The sequence below is a fragment of the Denticeps clupeoides genome, chromosome 18, assembly GCF_900700375.1.
Source record: "Denticeps clupeoides chromosome 18, fDenClu1.1, whole genome shotgun sequence".
Taxonomy (NCBI): domain Eukaryota; kingdom Metazoa; phylum Chordata; class Actinopteri; order Clupeiformes; family Denticipitidae; genus Denticeps; species Denticeps clupeoides.
The window spans coordinates 12,085,327-12,099,751 of record NC_041724.1 but is presented as its reverse complement, the minus strand read 5'-3'; the positions used below and the strand labels follow the sequence as shown (position 1 = coordinate 12,099,751).

Sequence of the window (14,425 nt, the reverse complement as noted above, 5' to 3'; positions counted from 1 at the left end):
AAGACCATTGAAGGTGTTTACACATGTGACAAATGAAATGCTGGTTACACATGTGACGTATTGATGGGTGCAGGTTTAAATCATCCAAAAAGAGGATGATTTAATCATCATGTCATGTCAATTATCAAGCTCCTCCCATTTTAGACTTTGCTTAAAAAACAAGTTTTTGTTGGGCTACAGAAATAAATTCACACCAACAAAAAGGGATTTATTTATAACTATTAAGTGTTATCTCAGATTCAGTAGATCTGCAATCAGTAGATTGAATCAAAATGCTGATAATGTACCTGCTCCTCACTTCACTTTTTTTTTTCCAAGTACAGCGGACTGAAGTGAAATGCTAATCTATGATACATTTTTTAAAACCACATTTCGCCGTGAAAACAAAAGTCACTGCTGGCCAGCTGTGTTGACATCTGGCAGCAGTAAGTTGCACTGAACCACAGTCAAGGACTCCCAAGTGCCTGAGCCGAATGATGCTGTGGCTTTGTGCTGATTGTCCTCTTTAAGTGATTGACCTGATTTGTGCACATTTTTTTCTGCACAACTGTGGCTTTTGTGTTTGCTTGTTTACAGTCTAGTTACTTGTGTCAGGCTCGCATGGTAGACTGTAGGAGTGAAGTGATTGATTCTTTGATTGATTTGTATGGGAGCTCTCTGAACACATTTGTCTGCGTATGTGTCTGTGCATGCATTTATTTGCTTTCTCATTTGTTGATTGCTGATTGGACAGGAGTTTTTTTTCTTGTCGCTGACTCACATACTGATAAATGAGTTGCACAAAAACTAAAGAAAACCTAGACAAATATTCTAATTCCTTTGTTAGCATTTTACTTTGTAGTTTGTATATTTACTTGTATATTTACTTTACTTTATAGATCTTATAACTAATTACTAGTTCACTAAAGAAATTCATATCATGCTTTTAATTTAATTCAAACTTTCAAACATTTTTCTAATTCTAATAATTTCAGAGACTTGATTTTTATTATATTTTAAAAATATTGTACTATATGTGTAATACATATAGTACAATTACATATACATATAGCTTATAGATTTTTTTCTGTACTGTATTACATTTTTTTTCAAGATATAAAAATTTTGTGGAATGAATCTTCCTTGTTCTTCCTTGGCCCGTCTGTCCATCAAGTTTCATTGGTCTCAGTCATGCACAAAACCAGTCCAAATCAGTACCTGCTTCCTAGCAGTAATAGTGTAGCGGGACAAGACTCGTGGTTGCTGACAGAGACAGAGAATGACTTTCAAAAATAAATGGGTGTGGTCTTTGTTTTTCCTTATTGAATTAAAAGTCCTTAATTCCTTATGTATCCAAGTCTTTTTGATACTTAAATGGCAATTCCTACTTTGTGCTTCTCCCTGGAGCTACAGTGTAAAAATATATATTTTCCTGTGGTATTATTTATTTATTTATTTATTATATTTTTGGAAATGGCCATGCTTTTCCATGACTTGTGAATCATGCATGGTATAGACATGAATACTTCCTATTTAGAGACTAAACAAAAGCCCTGAAAGGGGTGACACATTTTAAGAGAAAAGAGTGAAGAGCTGAATTTTAATGAACATTCCCATCTTCATGATGGGAAAATAAATTCAGAGTTCCACTTTGTCACAGACGGATTATCCACTATTAGCAGTCTTCGAATGGGTGGGTTGTACAAATACCCCACAGATTTAATCATTTATGACTTGATTTTTATTTAACAACAAGCTGTCAGCCAGGCTCCCGTCTCTCTGAATCTCGACGGCTCATTCGACAAAAAGGAAGTGACAAGGCTGTCGGCAAGGCTTGGGAGAGAGAGAGCATGAGAGAGAGAGCACAGTGTCACACGTAACCGTCAAAACCCCTTTTCTTTCCGTTTTAATGAGAGTCAGGGCTCTCAGATGAATCCCAGTCACACCGTAACCCAACAAGTTATTGTGTTTCTAGCCTGTTAGACTCCTGTCACGTTTGTTGTTAATGGTATAACTTGTGTTGAAGCTGAAGAAGATGGCTGCGATTATTGTCATCAATCTGTTGTAATGACTCAGGCGCGTGTCAGCATCCTGCCAGACTCTTTTTCATGAGGTTAGGATCAACAGAGGGACGAGCTGGACAGGTCTTCAGTCTCTCATTTCTCAGGAAGTTAGTAGCATGCACTAAAAGGCAGCAGCTCGCCCCTATTCTGCCTCAAACCTGGGTCCCTAACCTCTAAAAAGGTTTGGAGGAGTTCCGGTGAGGCTAGAAGGGAGTTGCAGTAACACAGTTAGGGGAAAATTGCCAAGGAGACTCAATCCCAGAGATCTTGTTGTAGTCGATTTGACATTTCATGCTTTTCATGCTGAGACATGTTTTTTTTTTTTATTAAATGTAGCTTCGTCTTTCCAGAAAGTAAATGCGTTTAAGAAGACATAACAAAAGTTTTCTAGTTTTATCATAGAGATCTCATTGTATGCAATGGAAAAACCAACAAAAACCCATTTAAATTTCATTGAAATCTTGTGAAGTTAAATGCATAGTAAGAATGATTAAAACTTACATACTAATTTATTTTCAATCATTTTTATCAAGCAAATTTTGCTTACAAAGTCGATTGGAAAAACCAACAAAAACCCATTTAAATTTCATTGAAATCTTGTGAAGTTAAATGCATAGTAAGAATGATTAAAACTTACATACTAATTTATTTTCAATCATTTTTATCAAGCAAATTTTGCTTACAAAGTCGATTCAAACCATGACCTGGATTCAAACCATGACCTGGGTGCTCATTGCTTTTTTCCTCCCACAGTCCAAGGAGATGAAGGTTAGCGAAATTGCGAGGCTGGGTTTGATCTGCTAAACTTGTTTGATCTTCCCATTTACTGTTCACCCTCAAGGATGTCACTCAGGGGTGACCAGCAGTATGAGGATATATTGGGCGCATGTGTTCGCCCTATGATAGACAACCTGGCCAGGAGAGCTTCTTTCCTTGTGCCCAAAGATTGCTGGGCGAGGCTCCAGCTCGCCCGTGACCCTGATCTGGATTATTGAATTTAGAAGATGGATGGATGAATTACTCTCAGCAGAGTCTAAATTATGTCGGAAGACATTTTAATGCTGAAGGCTACTCTAACGTCTTTGTGGACACTTGTACCTAAACGGCCGGTGTGATTATCCTTGTCGAAACATCCAGGCTTTTCCACATTGGTACACTAATTCTAATTATTATATAATTAGAATTGAATTACTATATACCCCTTGACAACGGAAATGCAGTTTAATTAGCTGCAGCAAATGTTTTCTCCCTACACACAATTAATCTCACTTCCACTTGTCTGCACATTTTGAAACTTAGAGGAAAAATATAACAAGCATGTTCTCTGTAGTTAAAATAATTGGAGATTATCGTATCAGAGTCAGACAGTTGTTCAGATCGGAATTTAGATTTAAAATTTTAGGCCACATTGCGCACAAAGGCAGACATTATACGGAAAGATACATAACTGCCACGAGGTCCCCTTGAACAAGGTACCGTCCCCACACGCTGTTCTCTGGGTGCCTTCCAAGGCTGCCCAAGCTCACCAAGGTGATGGGCTAAATGTAGAGGTGTCACGGTTCTGAGTCGCTGTCGGCTCTCTGGATCCATGTGCTGGGCCGGGGTTTGTGGTGTTGAAGTTGTGTTCACCTGTTGCCTGTAAATAAATAGTCCTTTTGTATCAGGTCCCTGCCGGGTCATTGTATTTGTCCTGTAGGTTGTTCTGATGTTATTAGTAAAACCCCATGTCTCTGTGAAGCTTCGTGTAAACGACCATCATGCCGTTCCCTGGACACAATTCGTTGTGTGCACTGCACAATGACAATCACTTCACTTTTTTATGTAACATAATCAGTCAATAACAGAAATACTGAAGAATGTCCATAATGTTAAACATGCCAGTTTGAACAAACAGGCCAAAAGTTTTTTACACACCTTCTCATTCAATGTGTCTCATTCAATTTATTTTCATGACCATTTACGTTGGTAGATTCTCACTGAAGGCATCAAAACTATGAATGAACACATGTGGAGTTATGTACTTAACAAAAAAAGGTGAAATAACTGAAAACACGTTTTATATTCTAGTTTCTTTGCTCTGATTACTGCTTTGTACACTCTTGGCATTCTCTCGATGAGCTTCAAGAGGTCGTCACCTGAAATGCTTTTCCAACAGTCTTGAAGGAGTTCCCAGAGGTCCAGCTCACCCCAAACCAAACCATCTGGATTGGGTTCAGGTCCGGTGACTGTGGAGGCCAGGTCTCCACTTTTTGTTAAGTACATAACTCCACATGTGTTCATTCATAGTTTTGATGCCTTCAGTGAGAAACATTGAATGAGAAGGTGTGTCCAAACTTTTGGCCTGTACTGTACATCCCGCTTTCACTCAGAAGCCAGTCATCTGCTTTGTAGCAGCCAGACCAAGAACATGCTGAAGCAATAGCATCATTGTACTGCTGCAAATGAACAGTTGAATGAACAGTTAGATTGGTGTCCTCTGAATGTGCAGTAATTGCACTAGAAAGGGGGCTGGTGTTATTAGCCAGAAATAACTGCGCCCGGGGTGCTTCCAATGGGACTTGCCTATAGTCATAGTCATGTTCGTCCCTTCCATATTTTAATTATTGCAGGAGAAGCAGTAAAAGCAGTTATAGGCCCACTGAACGCTGTGTTTTAGCCGTCACCAGGGACTCATATGAAGATGAACGGCACAATTTATTTAGCAAATCCTGCCCCGCCCATGAGCACAGTAGCATTCCTCCACAAGCCGCTTCTCTCCAGCTCAGAAGCTGCCCTTTATATCTGTGATCTCCACTGAGTTATGTGCTGCGAATATGTTGTGCAGAATCCTGTTGATGACACTTGGCTGTGTTAGATTGCTCTCACGCATATTTCTGCCACACAGCCATCTGTGCAACCTGACACCATCTTGAAACGGAGAGGATTGACATGATAAGAGAATTAGCTTTGGCTGGAATTCTTTTGCTTCAGGAAAATGATTGGGTCTGGCCACATAGGCTTTAGTCATAAGGGACTGGTGGCGTGACATGTTTAATTTGCAGCACTGCTGGCTTATTCAGCTTCCCTACAAATGAAACGCTTTCTGGCCTCTTGTTAATATTTCAGTCTTTGTGTAAAAAAAAAAAAAATGTAAAAAACGAATTGTAGTTGTCATTCAATGTCAGGATAATGTAATTTTGCAAAAGTGTTTTCTCTAAAGAACAGAGAGTGCGTGTAAAGACAAATGACATTTTAATGAGACATGGTTTATGTAGAAAAATCAAATTATGCTGGTTGCTTTTTGAATAAATCAGCTTTTAAAGTTATTTTTTGCCTGTGGTATAAAAGGGTAGATCACTAAGATAGAGCTGAACAGATGGATATTAGGAAACCATTTTACCATTCTTTATTCTGTAAGATTATGGTTAAATTGCATGGGCAATGACTGCAAAATGAAGAAAGGCTAAAGCCAGATATGTCTGATTGTTTTTTCTTGACTCCATTCTCTTAATCTCTGTGTTATCATCACAATCTATGATTGGGCAAAATCCCATGTTTAAAAGGAGCGTACTTAAACAACTTAAGTAGGTCTAGTGATTAATAAGCAGGATACGGTGGGAAGTGTGCCTTAATATCTACACATTTGTGCCTTTGGGGCCATGTTCATGTTCTTGTCATGCACCTGTTAATGCACAGACAATTTAGACCATGAAAACTCTGCAGTCTTTGAACTCTTATTCTCGGAGGTGTGATGCCACTTTGCTGACTGCCACTCTGCCATGCAGCCAATCTCCAAAAGTCACCTTTGAACAATTAACAATTAAGTTTGGACATGCAGTTACAGCATTAAAAACTGATTAAGTGATAATACTCATAGATTAATGGATTAACCATCTTGAGGTTTGGGGTCTTAGAGGTGAAAGCTTTACACATCTGACCATGAGATTTATGGTCATTTTTATTAAATGATAAATTGCAAAATAGAAGGGTGAAACGGTATTAAACTTCAGAGCCATTTCTGTGGCTTGACTTTATTTGGGCTTTCAGTGTATAGGAGGTGGTTGAGAACATCCATCATGATATCTGGTAATGGTGATGATAGGGGTGAAGTATATTTTGCTGCATAACACATTTCTTATGCAGTTATTGATTTCCAATGAAAATAATGAAATGGTAATTGCTCTGGTGCAAGTAATTTGCCCAAATTTGCCATGTCTAAATTAAATGCTATCACAAATAATGGAATTGTCGTGGCGCTAAACTGCGGTGCTGTCCTTCCTGTTGTTGGGGGAAAGATTACCAGGCAGTTCTGTTGGCGGATGTTTAATCCTGGCCTGTAAATTAACCCTTTGTGAAAAGTCAATGTTTGCCTTAAGATCAAAATATAGAAAGATTCGGTTTATTCTTTTCTCACAGTAATCTAGTATGGAAAAAATATAAATCAAACCCCAAAACAAATCAGGAAAGCAGATGCGCCTTCTGCTGTGAAGTGGCAGCCAGCAGAGCCGGCACTTTGGCAGAGAGCGTATGCGGTGTGCTGGAGGGCCATCCATATCAACACTGCTTTAAGGTTGCCCTGAAGGGGAATGGAGAATGGGGTTGTAGGGGTTCCTCCTCCAGCTCTCTCTCCACATGTGGCTGTTATCTTTGGAGCCTCGAACCCCGCTGTCCCCGCAGCACGTTTTTTGTCTGCAGCGTTGCTCGGAAGCATGAATTATGTATTTACATACATAATGGCGGAAGGGCAAGTGCTTAAGTGATGACTGTTGCACTCGGCCTGTGATATTTGGAGATAATGAGTGCTAATGTGCGCGTGCAAGGTAATTTAAGACCTTGAAATATAAAGTTTAGGATGAAGCATTCATTGTTAACTCTGTGTGCCTTTGAAGTCAGAATTACTGATGCTGAAAGGAATTGAATGTAGAGCTAGCGGATGCAGCATTGCTTTGTGAAGCTAAATGGAAATTATGCCCTCGTTTTCTGTCTGGCCTTACCTCCCTATAAATAAGTGATTTAAGACTTTATCAAGTACGTTCTTAAGCCCATGCAAACATTTTTTAAAAAATCATCTGGTGTGGAGTTTAATCGCACATTTGATTTTCCTTACAGACAAGTTCACCGTATTTCTACATTTACAGCATTTCTCAGACGCCCTTATCCAGAGCACCTTACAATCAGTAGTTACAGGGACAGTCCCCCCTGGAGCAGCTTAGGGTTAAGTGTCTTGCTCAGGGACACAATGGTAGTAAGCGGGATTTGAACCCGGGTCTTCTGGTTCATAGGCGAGTGTGTTACCCACTAGGATACCACCACCCATTTTTATTGAGCATTGTTAGCCAATATAAAACCTGTAGTTTTTGCCGCCTTCCGATGACTCTGCACCTTACTTAGCTCAAGTTGTGTAGGCGTTTCCGTTATTTCTTCCTGCGTGGCCCGTCGGAGGTCTTCTCTGCATATGGTTGCTCGCTCCTGCATCCGGGCGGCGGCGTGGCGGAGCGCCGCAGGCGGTGTTTTTCTGCTGGCGGAGTCTCAGTGTTTTGACAGCTCATGGCCTATGGCCCTGTGTCAGTCTGTCACGGGTGGAAGCGCTTACGCCGACAGCCAGCCGGCAAGAAGATCCGCCTCTTTCTTCTGTTGCCCATTAGGCCAAATTCGGATGGAGCCTCTCCGCTGTATTGATTCTCTCAATTGTCTCCCAATTACAATAAAACGAATAACATTACAACAACATAATTCTAACATTAATAATCATCATGCAGTCTATTGACTGTTAGCTAAATAGCTGACTACTCCAACCTTTTACAGAGAGACGTGTGGTAAATAACTTATAACCTGCGTCACTCAGCAGGAGACAGACGTTCCCCAAAACCGCAATGTCCCGCCATCCTCTGGAAAGCTGCAGGAAGCCGGTCGCGTGTGTCGGCCCGAGGCACCGCGCGTGCCGCCGTGGCCGTACAGGGAATTCTTGATCGCCGGAGCCTAATTAAGAGCTTTAGAATGAAGATCGTTCCGGCTTTTCCTTTTCCCGTCTTTCTGATTTGCATCACAGTGACACTCTATTAGCACCACTGCTATGTTTTGGATGTAATGTTTTTTTATTTTTTATTTTAGTGTTACTGGTTAAAAAAAAAGTGTAAATCGCCGGAACAGAGCAATATAGCTGAACTTGATAATTAAATATTAAAATATTGTGTAGACCACCAACTTCTTAAAAGTGAAGCAGTTTGTGTTTAATTGGTTCTCAGGTTCGTTTCTGTGAGGGACCGCGAGGAGTCAGGTGGGGTTTTTTAAAAAATTGTCACGGCCGCCACACCAGGGCGACCTCGACCTCACCGACCTGGATGGACTACATGCCCAGGACAACAGACAGTATAAAAGGGGGGCAAAGAGCAAGAACATTCAACATTGTCTCAAGCCAACTTTTATATTGCCCCTCTGACTCGTGTTCGCTCCCGATGTAACCGACCGCCTTTTCCGTCCACGACCGCGGTTCCAGTCACGTCTTCAATGCTACGTCCGGTCCCAGAACCACCCACGCTCGTTGACATCCAGCTTCCAGTTCAGCTACTCTGAGGTTGGTGCTCCCTCAGCTACTGCTCAACCCCAGCCCAAGTGCCAGCGTTCCGAATCCACCCCCCCACATCCTAGCAGGTTTTTTACTTGCCCAAAAAGTAACAAAACGCTCATAGTAACAAATCTTAATAGAATCTTAGAAGAGGTCAGCAAAGGAAACTGTGTACAACTGCCACCAACCACCTGGACAAGCTCGGAACACAAAACCCAACTGAGCACACGGGGGAAGATATAAAATGGTTGATCCGACATTATGCTGCTGTTATGACTGTATTGTAAGTTATTTTTGATGAACATTTACATTTGTGGTTTCTCTGCTTTGGCTTTGTTTGTGTCTGGCATGTTGCTTTGATTCCTCAGAGTCTGCTCTATACATCGTGTTGTCATGTTGCAGAAAGATGTCCTCTCTGTGCACATCGCCTGCCTCTGCTGGGCTTTCCATGCAGGCCTCTCTGCACGAAATCAGTTCCACTAAATGCACATTTAATAATTGATGGTTTGCCTGGCTTAAAGTGGCATCGGCAAATCCCAACCGGGCAGACGTGGCATCTCGTACAGCATTCCTGATCCCCGACTAGACGAGACGCGAGTGGCTTGCGGTCAGTTGTGCTCTGATGTCGGCTGACCGTGCTATCGACAGACGCTTTTACACCGACGCCGTTTATCAGTAACCAATGGCAGCGCTTTTGAGCGGCGTTCCTGCGCCTGGGGGACTGTGGCAGGTCACAGCTGTTTACAGCAGCGCGGCTGCCATGTGTCGGGTGTGTGGGCCGCAGGCTGGCAGACGTCGGGCAGGCGGCCTTTCGCTGTCCCCGGGGGCCGGGTCCAGGTTGGTGTGCTGCGGAATGTGGTGAACAGAGCGCTCTTTGCTCCACGAGACGGAAAAACAACGTTTGCTGCGTTCCTCCACCCCACCCCCGAAGGGCCAGGACAAACATCCCAGCATTCCCTGCCATGTGCATCACGGAAGTTGGAGGTTGGAGGCAGCGGGGAATCCCTTCTCACTTCGACCAGCAGCCAGCGTCAGCCTCGGAGGTGAACCTTTGGTGGTCTCTTCTTGTCAGGTAGGCTGTCAGGGCGCATCAGTGCCCTTAGAACCTGAAGAAAAAAAAACAGCCAGGGCCCGAGTACCTTTTTAACCGGGAGCAAAGATTTTTATCAAGGTACCGTTCATGTAGACAGACAGTCCGCCCGTCTCTTGTTTTCTCACCGGCCTTTGATCCGGAGATATTTTGATCTCACGTTGGTGGCTGAACCGTCCTCCGCAGGTTACTGTGCAGATTGGCCGCCTCTTATCTCAGCGTGATGAAGAACATCATGTGGAGAGCTCGGTGGCGGGGCTACATGCTAAGCAGCAGATCATGACATCCACAAAGCATCGTCTGATAGCGGCTGATTAATAGACTGAATGGACGGGTCACTCGGCACGGGTCAGGGCTAACATGGCAAGGAGGGCTGTAATCGGTCAGGATTACACAAGTTGTGCTCAGGGTGTGATTTTTGTTAGTTCATTTATGAAGAACGTCAGGAAAGCATATAGAAAATAAGCAAGAGCTTTTCACGAATATGATTCAGCTGGGAGCATGTTATTTCATCTTAAATGATGCAAAGAAGACCTTTTCATTTGCTCCCGTGGTGTTTCAGAAGAGCTAAATCATGCAATGAAATGGATTAAATTAATTCATATTTGTTTAAGAACTGCCCAGCACATTAAAAAAAATAATGGAGAGCAATCATCAATCTTGAATGATTATGAACGCAGAACACTGACATGAAATAATATAGAATAGTATAGCTCTGTTTAATGGTGAAAGATAAAGCATTTCCATGCTCACTATAGAATGAGAGGATTGGGATTAAGGATGTGTTTCCCCTGAAAAGTTCATCTCTGTTGCAAGAAATGTTCATCTCTTGTGATCAGAAGAAGAAGGGACACAAATGAAGCAATGCACCTATTGTGCATGGCCTCTACTGTACATTTCTGTGGAGCACAATTTTAATATTTTTTTTTTACCTGATTTCATTTGTAATTTAAGATACATTTCCATCAGTTCCCCATGTGCAGCTGGGGGCTGCTAATCAAAAAATAAATGAAAGAAATGATGAGTTGAACACTGGTTATAATTTATCAGCTAAGTCTGAAATAAAAGGGGAAGATTTAACTGTAGCGACTGAGTGTGAGTGTTTACACTGCAAAGAACGTCAATTACACTAATATTTAAATTCAGAACACTGCAGTTTTAAATATAACAGAAGTACCACTTTTCTATGGCACCAACCTGCAAATTTTTGGTGTCCACAGTAGTCATTTTCAGTCTTTCTTTGGCACAGTGGATCAACTGGTTGACCTGGCAAAAGTTTTACACCTGATGCCCTACCTAATGCGACCCTACTGTTACTCTGGCTTGGGACTGACACCAAGGGATTCAAGTTTGTATGCCTGTTTATTATTGGGTGTCACTTTAACTTGGAACTTCATCAACAAACCTTTTTGAAGATGAGATGAGACGATAACTATAATAAAATATATCACATAATATTGTTGACTAAAAAAACAAGACTAAATATGGTTTTCGTTGACGAAAAGGAAACATTATTTGCTCTCATTTAATTGCGTTATTATATTATCTCCCATCCGGTCGTACAGGTGAGATAACTTCCTCAATATGCAATGGTGGCATATACCTCTGATTTTTTAACAGATGCTGCGAGAAAATGATGAAGTGATCTTTGGACGTACTTTCTTTACAATGAAGAAGAAAAAAACATACTGTGTGGTCAAAAAACATGGAATAAATTTTGAGAGTCTTCCATGTCTGGAATGGATGTAGAGTATCTTGAGTATATATGGTAAAATAATATAAAAATAAGATAACTTTTTTTTTTTTAATTATGAAATGTATTTGACTAAAAGAAAATCTTGTTTTTGTCTGTTCTACTAAGTATCAGTACTATATTGATTGGGTTAAATATAATTGCATTTTAAAAAAAGAGATTAAAATACAATTTTCATTGACTTGAATAAGAATAAAATTGACTAAAATGACTAAATTGACTAAAATGAAACATGACTATAACTAATAAAGACTAAAATGACAGCTTGACTCAAAGACTAGACTAAAGCTGAAATTAAGACAGGCCAACAAAAACAACTTTAATTGGGCATTGAGCATGACTGTCTGTCTCAAGCTGGTTTTGGCTTTGCAGTTCTGCATTCAGACAAATGCGACGTTCGATGTAAGCCACTGGGTTTGGCACAAAACGTATATGTGGTTGTGATTAACTCCTGGGTCAGTCAGGGGTTGCAAGAATAATGGCAGCCATTGTGATTTTCAAATCGCAATCAATGATTCTGGTTTGAAAGTCAATAAATTGTTCAGCCCTACTATGAAGGCAGTGGTCTGATCTGGAGTTGCTTCAGGGATCCATGACAATGGCAGGATTCATCAGGCTCTTTCAGGGAGAATCAAGGAGGATCACACTTGGGCCATCAGAGACGTGGCATCACACCTGCAATCTGCCTTTCCTGGATCAGCTTTGTGTGTTGGCAGAATTTGCATGCTCTCCCCTTGTTGGTATGGGTTTTCTCTGGGTTTTCCGGTTTCCTCCCAATGTCCAAAGGGATGCACACTAGTTGAATTGGTGGCTGTTGTTCGTAGGTGTGAGTGAATAGTGTGTGTGTCCACCCAAGTAGTTTCATTATCATTAAAATATAATTTGCTATAGTGGTACTTTAGTGGTACTTTACTTTAGTGGTAACATGAGTCTAATAACAGGATCAATAAAAATACTATCTTTGTCTATTAATCATTTATCTACTTCAGTGACTGAATATGCACATTTGAAAGCTGTGCCCATGTTTTTATCAGTGTACATGAATGGCTTCTTATCGGGGCACCAGCTGCTATTTGTGTCCCTATAACAGATCGGAATCTTCATTGGTCGGATAAGAATAAATCTCTCCATGGAACTGCTGGCACCTCAATATTATTTTTAGGCCATTTTGGCCAGCCCAAGCTATGTGTGCCTGGGAAGGGGAGGGTTGCTGTGTAGGTGAGCTTGTAACCGGGGTGTGTGCGTGTGTTTTGGAAGGTGGGTGGTGCATCTCCGCTGCGCATTTGCCAGCCCTTGCTCTATCTGGGATCAGGAAGGAGAAGAGCATTTCTGGCAACATAAAGCATGCACACAAACACACACACGCAACCTCCCTCTCAAAGCTGGATCCCTGCAAAGTGTCAGCCTTGGCTCCCTCTGCTCCTCTGAATCTTGATTCAGCCAAGTTGCAGCCATACACAAAATAAACATGTGTGTGTGTGTGTGTGTGTGTGTGTGTGTGTACAAGCTGAGCCAGATACACATGATAAGTAATTCTTCCTTGAAGTCGCTCCGATATTTCTGCTCAGCGCGGAATTCAAGGGTCTCACCCACGCTGTTTTTTTCTGATTAACCGTTATCTCAGCTCCCATCAGGATATCTTATGAACCGTGAACCATATGGATTAATCATCGCAGCCACAAAAATCTGAGAGAACTAGTCTGTGACACACAAAAAGTTAAAAAAAAAAGAAAACGACATTGGGCATCACAGTCACAGGTTCGAACCCCACTTACTACCACTGTGTCCCTCAGCAAGACGTTTAACCCTGAGTGTCTCCAGGGGGACTGTCCTTGTCACTACTGATTGTATAAATGCCGTAAATGAGGAGGTGCGATAGAATTGACGAGAGACAGACACAGGGTTTCTGAAGAGCCCAGAGACATTTCACAGCCTGATGATTATTGTGAACCTTCACATGTAACGTTTCATGAGCTATACGAGTCTCGGGCTAAATCTAGACACCCCAATGCCCTCAGGAGTGCGGCTGCTCAAATGTTGACACACTGCGGCGGGCTTCAGCGTGACACGTTTCAGGCACAATTTGTTTTTGGCAAAAAGGCTGCGCGGTGGCAGGTATGGGAGCTGAATGTGTTTATATTGCTCCACACACATATACACCGGAGAGCAGGATTAAATGTGTGTGAGTCAGTGACAGGGCGCGAGCGGTGGGAGGGGCCGTCTGCGGCGTTGGAGGGGAAGGTGTGAAAGAGGATGGATTGTGATGGGGGTGGGCGGATGGTGGATGAGGGGCGGCTCTCGGCGCTGTGGTCCCATCAGGGGCCTACACTGTACCTGACTCTGATAGCACATCTGAGCGAGAGAGAGAGAGAATTTACTTGCACACCCCACCCACCTTCATTCACTCGTTTTCACCAGGTCCTACATGACCTCTTTATTCCTGTCTGTCTGCCTGCCTGTCTGTGTCTGTGTGGGTGTCTGCTGTGTTTTGACAGTGCTGTGTAACCATCTCTGTGTAACCATCAGTTTGAACCCTGTATTTCATAGACGTGAGAATCTTTTCTCATTTCAGTATTTGGATTATGAACATGGTTCCCAATTAATATTCAAAGGTTACTTATTCAAGTATTTTAATTATTCAGCTTTTGTTACAATTGCTGTTACCAGTCCTGTGGTTTGAAGCTTGTTCTACTGCCTAAGAAAAAAGGAATGAATGCATAAATTCATGCATAAATGAATGAGTAAGTGAATTAATGTTTTCACTTCCAGGAGGCAAGGTACGCATTTGGCTAAGAAAGAATGTTATACACAATACATTTATAGAAGCAAGAGAGCGAGCAGAAAGAGGGCATTAGCTGTGCAATTCCACGACCCATGCTCATTCAATACTAATGAAAGTATAGAGTGGTTATTCATCACTTTCTTTTTTGACCGAAGGTCTGTTTTTTTTTTTAAACATTTTTACACTTACATTTATAATCTTTCAGTCTGGCAGC

The 14,425-nt window shown here is 41.7% G+C and overlaps 1 protein-coding gene across 4 annotated transcripts in view; it reads left to right on the top strand.

The window, feature by feature from the left end:
• The window catches only part of drp2 (dystrophin related protein 2), a 164,645-nt gene that overhangs the window by 72,992 nt on the left and 77,228 nt on the right, over positions 1-14,425 (top strand). Inside the window, exon 1 of one of the 4 annotated variants that reach the window (XM_028960454.1) lies at positions 9,553-9,658. The exons of the other annotated variants lie outside the window; for them this stretch is intronic. The gene's annotated coding sequence lies outside the window, so the exon portion shown is untranslated. Of the gene's footprint in view, positions 1-9,552; positions 9,659-14,425 lie in introns of those variants that run through there. 4 annotated transcript variants of the gene reach the window in all.